The sequence below is a fragment of the Lygodium microphyllum genome, chromosome 10, assembly GCF_053477565.2.
Source record: "Lygodium microphyllum isolate KBCC chromosome 10, Lygodium_microphyllum_v1.1.10, whole genome shotgun sequence".
Taxonomy (NCBI): domain Eukaryota; kingdom Viridiplantae; phylum Streptophyta; class Polypodiopsida; order Schizaeales; family Lygodiaceae; genus Lygodium; species Lygodium microphyllum.
The window spans coordinates 135,202,867-135,215,279 of NC_141144.1; the positions used below are offsets into that span (position 1 = coordinate 135,202,867).

At 36.8% G+C, this 12,413-nt stretch overlaps 1 long non-coding RNA gene across 1 annotated transcript; it reads right to left on the reverse strand.

The window, feature by feature from the left end:
* Window positions 1-7,067: 7,067 nt before the first annotated feature.
* LOC148030593 (uncharacterized) lies at window positions 7,068-12,164 on the reverse strand. Its single transcript, XR_015692287.1, has 4 exons — window positions 11,045-12,164; window positions 7,553-7,609; window positions 7,404-7,452; window positions 7,068-7,072 (listed from the first exon to the last, which is right to left on the reverse strand). It is a non-coding gene; the product is annotated as an uncharacterized LOC148030593 (long non-coding RNA).
* Window positions 12,165-12,413: the final 249 nt, after the last annotated feature.

The window sequence follows — 12,413 nt, forward strand, 5'->3', positions numbered from 1 at the left end:
TTGCAAGTATGGATAAGGAGGTCGAAGAGAAGGAGGAGATGTTCCAAGAAGATGTTGAGAATCAACTTGTCCAAGGTTTTGATGTAGGTTTATTCAAGAGTGACAATATCACAATGGTGGAAGAAAAGGAGATCGAGCCAAGTGCACAGGTTGATGAAGAAGGTCCTCTTGCATGTGTTCCAACATTTCCCACTTATCTTATCAACAAGAAGAGATATGTGTTGCTAAATGATATTCAACATATTTTTTATCCTTGCAGGTTGGGGCAAAAATGACATGAATTTTATAGGTTATGAACAAGAACCACTAGCAAGTCTTGATGTTGAGGGAGAGAATTTCCAAGATAGCTCTATAGCCTTACATACATGTATTAATCAGATCATAGAATACGAAAAGGGGGGTCTACCTACAGAAGAAGAGTTCTTGCAGGTCCAGAAGAAACTTCATATTGATGATGTAGGGTATGAAGAGAGATTGAAGTCTCCATCAGATGAGAAGCCCAAGAGTTCAATAAATCTTTATGATGATAGTCTTCTTGAAGAAGACGAACACCCTAAGGTATGAAATATAATTCGAAGTTACCCATTGAGTTTATGTTAGACTTTATTATGCATTATAGATAAATATCTTATATCTTGTACTGTTGTGGTTTGTTCTGTAGATTGAGATTGAAGATTTGGACAACTTTCTTGGAAGGGCCAAGGGCTCTAGGCCAATGAAGCTTGGAAAAAATCAAAGACTTGGCCATTATATTGGAAACTTAAACAATCAAACAATTGTAATATATCATAGTAGATTGTCAAGCTCTCCAAGTCTACCAATGATGGCTTTGAGAGCTATCTCAAAGGTAATTGGATCTCAAGTTTTCAACAGAGGTTTGGACAAGATCATTTTGGTGGAGAAGGAAGAAGCCATAAGAGTTTTTGGCTTCATGCCTAGATACAGTGGATCTAGAGCTGGATATTTTGGAGTTCTTAGCTCCTATTTGCTCTCTTATGTAGGAGATAGTAAGAATTTGAAGCTTCTTCCAGGCTATCGGAAATAAGAGTTTTTGAAATACAGAGGTCTTATTGAGTGGGATGAAACAAAAGATTCCTCTAGAGGCCCTGTCGAGCTACCTGAAACCAAGGACTCCTTTGAAGGCCCTGTTGAGGTGCCTGAAACTAAGGACTCTTTTGCAACACAATCAGACTAGAAGATGCCAAAGATTAAGGGTTTCTTGAAACCCATCTTTTCCCAACTCTTTGTTTGGTTTGTAACCATTCTGTAAATCTTTGCTTTGCGCAAGAATTTAAATATCTATCTTTTCTTCTTTGGGTAACAATTTGTATATTCCTTGCTAAAGATGATGTATTGCTTGATGTGGTTGTATCTTTAAGCTTGAATTTATGCCAAATTTATCGATAGAACCATTGAAAGACCTCTAATAAACTGTTGGCTTTGTGTCTTCCACCTCCATGTCTTGTGTGTCTGAAATATTTTGTTCTTGCTTGATAATGTGATTTTTCCATACCTTGGGTTGACCAGATAGATAGAGATCCATATTGTTTAATAAAGTATGGAGCATGGTTGTATAGAATATACTGCATAGTCAATAAATAAAGAAAGTTATTAAAAAACATTATATGAGTTCGACAATGAAGAAACAAACATATACAAACTTCTTACCATATAGTGAGTAAAGTGTTGATTACCCCAAGCTTTTGTCATCGCCTTTTTGAAAAGGTTCAATTAGTTTTTAAAGTCTTTGAGATCATCATCATTCCATTCAGTCTTATCACAATAAAAAAACACTTTGTCTAGTGTTTTCCAAACTTTAGCGTTTCTATTTCGAGCTTGTCCATTATCAGTGTGATCCTTAACTGCATTATGTAGGGATTTCCACTGATTGAATTTAATAGTTGAGCCACCATTTCTCGAGTTTATCTTGCCAAGTCTCCCATGAAAGCCTAGAAACCTTCTAGCCTTCACTCCACCAATAGATGGTTTTTTTGGGACACAATTACCATCCTTAGACTTTTGAAGATCTGGTTCAATAACAACATTGCCACCATGCAAACCAATTGCAGAGAGAACTTTTTCAACCTTTGTTATAGCATCTGTTCTAGTTGATAATGACTTCAACTTCCATGCAAATCCTATATAGAGATGAACAAGCTTTTCAATTATCCTGCAAAGTGCATGAAGTGTACAAATATGGGCATTCGCTAAAGGAATGTCCAAGACTGGTTTAAACTGTGGATCCTTATTGTGCCTAGAGGGAGCTCTATTCCAATTGCTTGAGTTTAACTTTGCAGCTGGTGACATGCAGTATAAGCAAGGAGATCTCGAGTTAGCTCCCTTTGATACATTATACATACATTTGAGTGTCTTTAGGTCACCAACTATGTGCCACTCAATCCTGTAGCTCCCAAATCCTTCAACAAATAGCTCTTCTCCTGCTTGTTGCCTTTGAATAACATTAGGTATTGATGTTTGATAAAAAAGCCCAATATAGTATATCAAAATTCTTAGTATCTACCTCAAATGCTCCTAGCCACCAGATGTTATATTCAGATTGAACACTAAATGATGTTGAGTGATTGCAATGACCTGACGAAAGTGCTCTATTCATCAAGGTGATAGAGATTCTCTCTAAATTTTTACATTTCAGAATCTCACTTTCATCAAGTTTAATCACAAATCTAGCCACTCCCTGTGCCTCTCCTACTACTGACAAGTCATAAAATTTGATCATTAAGCATTGTAGGGTGGGCAAGTCAAGGATAATATTGTTAAATTCATTGAATGTAATCTCATTTTTCTTGCCCTTAAAGCTAGCCTTGATATGAAAAGGCTCACCTAGAATCTCCGTCACTTTGTTATTAACTCTCTGTCTGATAGTCCTAACCACAAATGGCTTCGGAAGTATACAATTGCGTACCTGTCCTTGCTTCATATTTGATTGTAAAAGCTGGAAAAGTTGCATATAAGCATCTCGACTGATACCACTACTATCTAGTGTCTTCTGTACTAACTCAGAATCCAAAGAATGATTCTTTACAAATGACTCCAAGCATTGTTTCTTTGCCTTTTTAAATTTCTTCTTCTCCAAAATATCCTTTGAAACTACTGAAGGAAGAAGATGATAATAAAACTGAGCTGCTTTTAAAGAATCTCTTTCACTTGCATTTGGTTGTAGAAGAGATCTAAGCAAAATTAACATCACAAATCAATGCAAGTAGTTTAAATAAAGCCATATTTAAGTTTTTTCAAGTGCAAAAAAATATACCTTGCTGCTTGGATTCTTTTACCACAGCCTCTTCCTCCTCGTTTGAGATTCTCAATATTTTTAAGAGCTCTTTGTCGATTTCGAAGGCCTAATAAAGTTTGCTTTCGTTGATAAGCTTTGATACGCTTTTCCAATGAATGAATTTTTTGTTGACAATCCTCTAGCTTCTGCAACAACTCTATATTGTGTTTCATCAAAAGATGATTCTCTAGTCCAAGGATATCCTTTTCTGCAACAAGATTAAGTGTATAACCTAAAAATCCATTGTAGCCATCACCAATAAACCTCATTAATGACGAGCTATTATAGAAAGGAGGAGTTCTATTTCTGCTAGGATCTTTGGGATATAGCTTTCCATCTAACCAAAGATCAATATTCTTCTTTCCTTCAAACCTCAGTATATGTTTCCTAGACTCTGTAACCGTGATAGATTTTGTTCTCTTTCTTATTGGTTCATACTCACTGTCCAACTCAATATGAAGATGATAGAGAGGTCTTTTATAAGAGCTACAGAGATCATTAGATGATTGATCCATAGCTGAGTTACTGAGATCATTGGGTGATTGATCCATAGCTAAGGATATGATTAGAAGCAAGAACAAAAACAAAGAAGAGACTACTAAGGAGGAGAAAAAAAGAAGAGAGAAACGATGGAGAAACGATGGAGGGAGGCAATCGAGTATCCACCAAAATTCAAATTGAATATTACTTTTCACTTTAATGAGGAGAGGTAAGATCTTCATTATGACAACCTTGCCAACTTTATGGCGACCTAGATTTCTAGGTTTGATGTGACCACGAGAATATCACGACAATGACTTATTAACGAATTTTGATATTTTAACTTACCAAAATATAAACCTTTTAAAAATTCTATAAAATAATTTTATTTTGTAAATTGTTTTCTCTCTCTAGGATCTCTTACAGGGCATTTTTGAGACCTCAAAACTCCCCTAATGTAAGGTTGTGTCAGATGTTGGTGAAAGTTGCAAAATAATCCCAACAAAAATCGACAAACAACAACATGAGAGAAAAACCTCTTTATAGGATTTTCATATCATGAATGGTTTTAATTTCATCATACTATTTTCCCTAGTTGATGGCTTTCTAGATGTGAGATGTGACATGATTCAAACTTGCATCACATTCACCAAATATGTCCCTTCATTGATCATCGCATGAAAGATAAAATATATCATTATGTTTGTCCCTCAAGATTGTAATTAGTCCCCCTTGACTTGTTGGACCTAAAATCCTTGTAAGGACCCTATAATAGAGGTCTAGAGGGCATTTAGGCAAAGACTCACTCACTCGGGAGCTTGAACCGACACCACCATGATTGATCTCAATCACCTCCATAAGGTTTGAAGATAGAAATTGATTCCATTTGGTTTATAAAGTGTTGCGGTAGTAATTTCATGCAAAAAGCAAGTAGGGTTGTAGCCATTGAAACAAGGACCAGTCTGAATGATTAATCCGCAAGTAGAAGAGGGTTGTTTTGGGGAAAATAGATTGGTATCAATGCATCTAAAGTCACATGGCAAGCTATGGGTCTTCACAAAAGAGAAAACCACTATTCAATAGGAATCCTGGATTGAGGGTGCTTTTGATTGGAAAGAAAATTTAAACCAAAATAGGCTACCTTATATTACTAGTTTGGACACTACTAATGGAAGAAGTGCACTTGCTTGAGATGTTATGGCTTCTATTGCACGAATAAATTATTTGGCACTTAGGTAAGTAGCCTCGTCATCATCGTTTCACCCAACAAATATGACATCTCCATAATACACAATAGGGAAAGTAGAGAGTTATATGCCCATATAGATGCGCGTATTGATGCGCTACACAAATGTGTAATCATATTTATAAAAAAGTGGATATATTCTTATTGTGTGTCTATACACGCGTGTATATGTGTGTCTAAAAAAGCATTTACTTTGCAAGTTTTTGAGGAGAATAGACACGCATTTATCCTGCAATTTAGACGCGCTGATAGACGCTCAAAACAAAGGTGTGAAGAAAAAACCAAAGAGCATGTGGCTTTGCAAGCCACATGCTCTCTGGTTTTTTTCCCCCCATCAACATCAAATTGTATGCTTAGGGAAAACAGAGAAAGATTATTTCAAAGATTTTTGTACTGAAAACAAAACAATGTATGTAGAACACGAAATTTCATATATATAGATGAAACATTTTTACATGATGAGTTCTAGTGCTTGTGACCTCAAGCATGGTCATGGTCGCAAGCACTAGCTGAAAGTAATGCATATCAAAAGTGAAAACTACAAGCCAAGGGGAGGCATGCATGCATGGGGCTCCTCTACATCTTCTCAGAAGAGGCATCATCATCGCTACCACCACCGACTACAATAGAAATGAGGCATAGACGTGCATGTTAGACGCGCAAAGTCGAGCGTGTCTATCAGAGCATCTATAAGTGCGTGTAAACATGCATGTAAATAGACGCGAATTTTGCGTCTATATATCCGTGCAAATAGACGCTAATATAGATGCGCCAGTAGACGCACAATTATTTAACCACCTAAAATTAGCAATTCACATAATTAAAAAAACAAAGTTAATAATTATTTAACCACTTAAAATTGATTCTTGAGCATGCACATGTGCGCATGATAAAAACCATCGAATTAAGAATACACATTGAATCATTGAATTAAAAAAATAGAGTTAATAATTACTTTTTCATTGCTCTCTAATGAATGGCAGTTCCTCCAGTTGACAAGCCTGATATAAGTAATTAGCGACAAGCGACATAAACCTTACAATTAGTAGCAACACAAGGAACTTTCAATCGATCCCCATATAGGAAAAAAAGAGAATTCCCCATGGAATTTCCTAGTTGAAAATACATATAAGTGGGGAAAGTAAAAACTAGGGAAAATGGGACATTTCCTAGTGAGAATAAGTAGGGAATCACATAAGACCTTTTCTATGTAGGAAATATTCCTTACACAGGAAAATACAAAATTTTCTATGTAGGGAATAATTCCTATATAGGAAATATTCCATATATAGGAACAAATTTCTAGAGGTGATTCCCTAGGTACTCTCACTAGGAAATCTCTCATTTTTCCTATTTTTTACATTCCCTATTTATATGTACTTTCAACTAGGGAATTCCGTGGAAATTCTCTTTTTTCCTTATCACTTTATCTACTTTGCCCTTACTCTTAGACATGGTAATATCAAACAAGAAATTACACAATAAATTTTTAACTAGAAAAATATATAGAGAATGCCATCATTTCTAAGTAAAGATAAATAACATACATCTAATGATCAAAATAGATTAAACAAATTAAGACATCAACATCTACTTCTAGCAACCAAAAGAAAAATGAAAATACTTTTAAAGGAGCATAGAACTAAAAACTAATCAAGCAACATGTGTGTCTTGATTGTTTTATCCCTTAAATCTCCAATATGTTGCAAAGTAATAAATGTTTGAGTAATCCCTCAAATCTCCAATATGTTGAAGAGCAATAAATTCTTAACTCAAAGTAGAAGTTATACTAAAACTTCCACATCATCTAGACTAAGCACATTGCTATTTTTGTTTAATACAACTTTGCCATTTCCTAGTAGCCAATAAATAATCTCCTTAATCATATCATCACTTGTTGGCTTCTTTGTATCCTTAATCAAGACTCGAAAGCTAGCTTCAATCTTTTTGAGATTCATGTATGTACTCTTTAAAGAAAAGTACATATCAAGAATTGTAGGCACACCAATATACTTCAAAAGTATGATTTCCATGTTCTCTTTTATCATATTAACCTGCATGGAATAACAAAAAGAGAATAAGTAACTTATTATACTATGTATAGATAATTAAATGGCATGAATTATAGTATGAAAAGCCAAAATTTAACTACATGACTATAAAGCTACCCTTTAAGCATCATTTGAATTAAAATATAAATTAACAATAAAGTTACCCTTTGAGTATCATTTGAAATATTAATCTCAATGCCTTGGTTTGGGAGATCTTTAAATTCTTAATTCAAATAAAATAAAAAAATTAGATTATGCTTCTCATGTATGACATAAACAAAAATATAAACATTTACATCTAGCACCTTTGGTTCTTTTTTGTTGATATTGGTACCTCGTTTCATGCTCCTTTGTTGCAAAAGATCCTTCATCTTCTCACTTGGCTAGTCAACACATAAAGTAAATAGTTATGTAATAAATCATATCTTTAGTTATTCACTAAACTATGATGATATTGTTCTCTCACAAACATATATCAAATACCTTCCTATTTCTTTGACTTTTTCGAGATGTTTCATTAATGTCATCATCTGGATTAGCCTACATTCAAAACTAAAATTAGTAATCACATTAAAAACATTTATATAGAAAAAAATCAACACGAGTGTAGTTGTAAAAAGCATGAGCAATGTCTATCAGAATCAATCCTAGGTCATAGAATACCTTCGAAATACCTTCAATCTCACATAGTACATAAGACAAACACCATTGAATCCACTTTTGATTTTCCTTTGCCTTGTAGCTCTCACAATACTTACTAGGATATCTAGGCCAGCAACCATAACAAATAGAGTATAGTGTCACTTTAGTGACATGATGTGTTGTCTCATCAATTTTTACTTTCATCCTATTATCCACAGTCCTTATTAGAGCACATATATATTTTGAGAACAAATTTAGAGCCAAAATATACATGCAATCATATACAAGGTCCAGGGATAAATCAAAGCCATAGAGTTCATATAGTCTCCACAAGCATGATCTACCAGAAAGTCCCGCATCTTTCAAAATCTCTTCTCTTTCTACTTGGGTGAGGGCTCGCTCTGCCATAGTCAAAGAATTAAGCATTTCATTGGTTGATCTTTTAATTGGTCTATATCTCAGCTAGAATCTATTTTGATCATACAAGTAACGTCCTGAGCCCTCACCCTCCAAAGTGGCTATTGCTTTGTCTCTACGACAAAACGATTGACCACCATCTTTGAAAGATCCAATCTTGCACTGAGATGGATGGTCTCCAGTTACCATCATTAGCATAGCACATGCAATGAATCTTCGACTAAGAGAACTTTCATGCTCAAAAATCTGTGTGACTGGATAATTGAAGTCTACTTCAAATCCATCAACAAATAGACTTTCTAATTCATCTATCAATGGCTGCATGAATATGTGAAAGAGTTTACTAGAGCTTCCAATAACTTTTTTGCAACTGAATGGAATAAATAAAACCGGTATAACTCCAATAAAGGAGCTCTTTCCAACATTGAGAATTTTAATTTCAACAACTCCACAATTCTTCTGGGTTGTCTTTGAGGCTTGGAATCCATCCCAATGTAATAACAAGGAGAAATTGTGTGGATCACCCTATTTATCACAAAACACACCACATTTTAGTAACCTATATCAAATTTCATTTATATTAATTAAAAAGATGAGCATGATAATAAAGTGTACCTTACAAATCCTTTTGTACCCATGTATGTGAGTTTGACATGATTTGCAAATAAACTTATAGGAACTCTCAATATCATCCCATGAATGATGAAACAATGGTAACCTTTGAGCAGAAGGCCAAGCTGTATAGACTTGTTTGCAATGCATGTTATTACATATCAATGTAAGCTCAAAGTATGATTCAAGATTCCAAAAATCATTTACACTTTTGCATTTTGTATCATCCCAAAACTCATTTATTGTAGAATCACAAAGTGTATTTTCCTGTATTAACCCATTTGTTTTTATTTCTCCACATTTTCAACAATTCATGGCATAGAGTTCTAATTCTAGTTAGTAGGTTCAACATCATCCATCTCGAATGCTTCATGTTGTGGTTCCACCTCATTATCCTCCCTTTCGTCTAAATTGTCAATCTCATCTGATGGGTCATTATGAACCTCATCTCCCATGTCATTATGCTCTAGTAGAATGTCATCTTGTGGTAGTCCTTGAGAGTCATGTAAACCAAGATTAGTAGTGAGACTCTTAAATCTTTCCTCAATTTTCATGTATCTTGCATATGTTGAGTAAGGAACCATACGTCCACCTCCACAATATGTTCTACATTTACACCACAAACGCCTGCATCTAGGCAAAGAGTGAGATGATGGTTGATCCATAAGAGGGTTATCTTCACTCATAGAAACATCATTGTTAGTACAATTTTGACCTTCTTGATGAGCCAGATCTGATGAATGTATTATCCCATTCATATCCTTGCGACTATGTGCATAGTAAGTTTGTCTAATAACATTCTCATAGTCAAGGGTTGAATGCCTACACTTATAATTGTAGTGACATCTCCTTAAATTATTCATTATGGCTTCTTGAAAGATAGACATAAATAAAAAATAATCAATCTATATATTAAAGTTACATATCAAAGGTGGAAGATTGGTATGCTAAAGCATATAGAAAAGTTGATTTATACTTTAGAAAAGATAAATATTTCTCAATAAGTGTATGAACTTAAAGCACATAAGTGTACGAACTGATTCATATGTGAAGGCATGCTTAAGAAAAATAAAGATTCTCAAGAACTATAAGCACATAGAAAAGGTTATATATCAAACAGGAAAAAAAAAAGCATTACTCAAAGGAAAGTAGACTTTTATCTATGGTGGAAATAAATTATATTTAAGAACCATAAGCATAGTCAAGGAGATTTAATTAGAAAGCTGCAAAGAGTAGAAAGTGTATGAACTTAAAGCCTTGTGAAAATACACTTTAGGTAACAATCACACTCCCTTATAGAATACCTTTGCATCAAAATCTTCCAAAGATGCATAAGACTTAGTTTAGCAAAAACATGTGTATATTATTTCTAAGGTTAGAGCAAGGATACGATAGTGCTATATGGTTTATAAGCATATTCATAGGGTGAAAGAAAAGTATGTTCACTTGATATTGTTATCTCAAAGTTCTATATTTCTTATGGGCACATACATAAACTAGATCTTCCAGTAAAGTATAGCTAGATGTACGTTATGAAGTGGTGCAAAGGTGTCACTTGGTTCATGTGAATTGAAGGGGAATTTAGGCTAACAATGAGTCTACAAACATGAGTAGGCTATAGAGAGAGAGATTAGGAAACCCTACTTGGAAAGGAAGATCGGCCGGGCTAGGCCAAAAAGACCAATCACATCACTTATTATTTCCCTAGTATAGTTAAACATCTCCTCAAACAAGTGATAATTGGAGCTTACTATAATCAACTTATGCTCGAGAAAACCTAGCATAAAAAGCAAACAAGAGATAACAAAACCCAGCTTGGATAGGAAGATCGTGTCGCTAGGGCTATAAATAAGGCCCATCATAATAGTTATCCTTTCCCAAGTATGGTTAAGAATCTCCTCAAATAAGCAAAGGAGAGATTATAAAACCCTACTTGGATAAAAATATCGTGTCTCTAGGGCTAATATGGCCCATCATAGCAATTATCATTTCCCAAGCATAGTTAAACATCTCCTCAAACAAGTGATACCTATTTTAGTGTTATTTTTGTAGCCTAAGTCATGAAAGTATAAGTTCTTATATTTTAGTGTAAAAAGTAAATCACAACCTTTGAAGTGAACACTGTCACCTATAAGGATACTCTGGGAAATACATGGCAATCCTACATAGAATACCTATTCTTGCAAAGTATGCCTTGTGAAAATACACTTTAGGTAACAATCACACTCCCTTATAGAATTCCTTTGCATCAAAACCTTCCAAAGATGCATAAGACTTGGTTTAGCAAAAACATAAATAAGATACCTTTGCTGTGACGGCGATGTGACGGGGGCGCTGTGTCGATGTAGCTGTGGTGTCCACCAGGCCCACCAGCAGGGTGCACGCCATCAAGCACGAACAAGAGCTCCAACATGGCACGCGGGTGCGTATGCGGCGGGTTTAGGGAGCCCGCCAGGAACTCCAGGAATTAGGCGGCGGAGATGCCCAGTCCCATCACCACCGGGAACTGGTCCTGGAAGGCCTTCACCGGCTTAAACATGCCCGCCAATGCATTGGCACCACCTCGGAATTCTCTAATAGAGAAGGTGAGTCACTAGACAATCATCTGGTCTTATCGGCAGAATCATTGGTAGCTACATTAACATTAATGGGAGTGTACTGCTAGGAGCGGCCGGATTACAACAAATTAGACTCGTCAGAATCATGCAAGGGATCTTCACCAGATCGAAGCCCTTGAACGTGAAGAAGCTACCATCTATATATGTCGTATTGGTTGGTGCCAACAGGCAACACGAAGTCTGCATCGTGGCCTCTGGATCGAGGCCGGGATGCTGAGGCGCTGGTCGGTGGCCACACTGAAGCCCAGCACCCTTATAATGTAGTAGAGAGAGGCTGGCCATCTCTATGCAGACTAAAGAGAAGATGCAGATCGAGCACGACGGCGATAAAATTCATCCCGGCGGCGGCTTCCTCAGCTTCGGTGTCCCTCCCCAGCATCAGCTCCAATCCCTCTGCTTCACATCCCTCCTCCGCCAGGACGGCCCGGAGATGATCCTCGACGTGCCGAAGACCTTCTATTATGTGTCTATGTTAGGCATCAGTGTCGACGGCGTCTGCGTGCCCATCTCACCGTCCGTGTTCCGGTTAAAGCTGGAGACTGGAAAGGGAGGGTCATCCTGGACTTAGGCACCGCCATCACCAGCCTGCCCAATGCAGCCTACGAGTCTCTGCGTGATGCCTTCATCAGAGCGGCCGCCGGTCGAGGCCAACTTCACACGGCGGGGTTGGAGACCATGGGGGTGAAGCTACGGCGGCGCGGCCGGGCTGGTGGGCATGGGCCACAGTGAGCTCTCACTGCCATCGCAGCTGGGCAAGCTCCTGGGCGGCCGCAAGTTCTCCTGCTGCCTCGTCCCCAACACCTCTCCTTCCCTCACACAGGGGCGTTTGGTCTCGGCTTCCAGCTCCCTTCTCTAGACTAAGGGTATCCGTTGGCGGGAATTCGAGGTAGGTAGGGAATTAGGGGGTAGGTAGAAATCCACCATCCTCTCTCTCACACATGTACAAATTGCCCCAAAGACCTTGTACCCTAGTTCTTATCCTAAGGTACTTGAAAGAGTGTGTACAAATGCATCTACAATGTGTGAAAGTATTTGCACTCTTGTCCAAGAATCGT